Source organism: Callithrix jacchus, chromosome 8 (genome assembly GCF_049354715.1).
Source record: "Callithrix jacchus isolate 240 chromosome 8, calJac240_pri, whole genome shotgun sequence".
In the NCBI taxonomy this organism is placed as follows: domain Eukaryota; kingdom Metazoa; phylum Chordata; class Mammalia; order Primates; family Cebidae; genus Callithrix; species Callithrix jacchus.
The window spans coordinates 104,833,831-104,834,807 of NC_133509.1; positions in this window are offsets into that span (position 1 = coordinate 104,833,831).

The following is a 977-nucleotide window of genomic DNA, read 5'->3' on the forward strand; positions in this document are numbered from 1 at the left end:
TTCTGTCTAAAACCAGAGTAAATATCATCCCTTCAAAGAGGACAAACAGATGAGTCACAGGCAGACAAATCTGAGTCTTGCTTTCGGTGTTGATAGGGTGTTGTCAGTGGGCACACCCTCATTCTCTTTCTAGCCACCAAGAGCTGGTGTTAGGTGTTGGCAAAGAGACTGCCTGCTCTGGGGCTCTCAACTTGTCTGCCTATGTTTGGACCTAGGACTTTGCTGGGGCCATCAGCCTTACCCTATTACAGTTGTTTATCTACTCAAGTGCCCTGTATGCAATGATATTGTATGACTGGATATATGGATGTGCACGTATGCAAACACATGATACACATACAAACCATACTTATTCCCTGCCTTTGGAGAGTTGGAAACAGTATGAGATTTGGAATCATCCAGACTTCAGCTTCAAATTCTGGCTTTGCCCTGTGGTTGCTTTGTGACCAGGTCCAGTGTGGTCTCAGCTATGTGAACACTCCTATGCACACCAAAAGGAGCTTTTCTTCTTATTTCTCCAGGCAGGAGAATAAGGGTTGGCCAGGCAAAGACTGGGTTCCTAGTAAGGAAAGGGAAGGGGACGCATGCTTTGGAGAAGGGAGGGACCAATTAAGGATGGAGAGGGGTTGTGTAGAGAGAGAACAGTGGAGAAAGAGATCTCTGAACGCTCTGGCACACTGTGAGAGGCTGGAGTCTGGGGCCTAGCTACGTCTCAGGGCACTAAGTGCTGCTCACCCGAGATGCACAGCCCTTCACTGTTTGTAGGCCTCAGTGCAAGTCATTACTTACGCTGGCTTTGCTTAGTTCACAAGTTGGGAGTGCTGAGCAGCAGGAGCCCAGAAAGATTCCAGCTATAGAGACATTGGGGAATCAAAGAATGATTGATAAGGGGATCCTAGAGCCATGGTCACTAAAGGGCGGCACCAAAGCAATCCTGGATGGTGGCAAAAGAATGGTGAGAATCCATTTCTATTTGT